The following is a 374-nucleotide window of genomic DNA, read 5'->3' as shown; positions in this document are numbered from 1 at the left end:
TTTCAAGTTTAACTTCCATAGCTAATAAATAAATTTAAAAAATATTCAGAATATAATGCCAATATGAAAATTTGCTAGGATATTATACCCAAACACAAAATCACAAATGTTTACAACATCTATTCTTTAATATTTTGTTTTGAAAGTGTTGAAACCTGAGTTTTTTATGATAGCGTTGGCGGTGTTGCCAAATTCATATTTTTTATTTTTATAATACAAGTAACTGTCGCAGATGATGTATTTGATTTGGGTTAAACTGTGATGTAAGTGTAAAATCTGCGTGAGTTGAAAGAAATAGATGTGTCTGTGATAGCAGTCCAGGCGGAATCTGTTTGTCTTCTATCAAATCACAATATGGGCCCGTTAAAAACCTT

Source organism: Diabrotica undecimpunctata, chromosome 1 (genome assembly GCF_040954645.1).
Source record: "Diabrotica undecimpunctata isolate CICGRU chromosome 1, icDiaUnde3, whole genome shotgun sequence".
Classification (NCBI taxonomy): domain Eukaryota; kingdom Metazoa; phylum Arthropoda; class Insecta; order Coleoptera; family Chrysomelidae; genus Diabrotica; species Diabrotica undecimpunctata.
The sequence above is the reverse complement of the archived record's forward strand: the minus strand, read 5'-3'. Positions refer to the sequence as shown.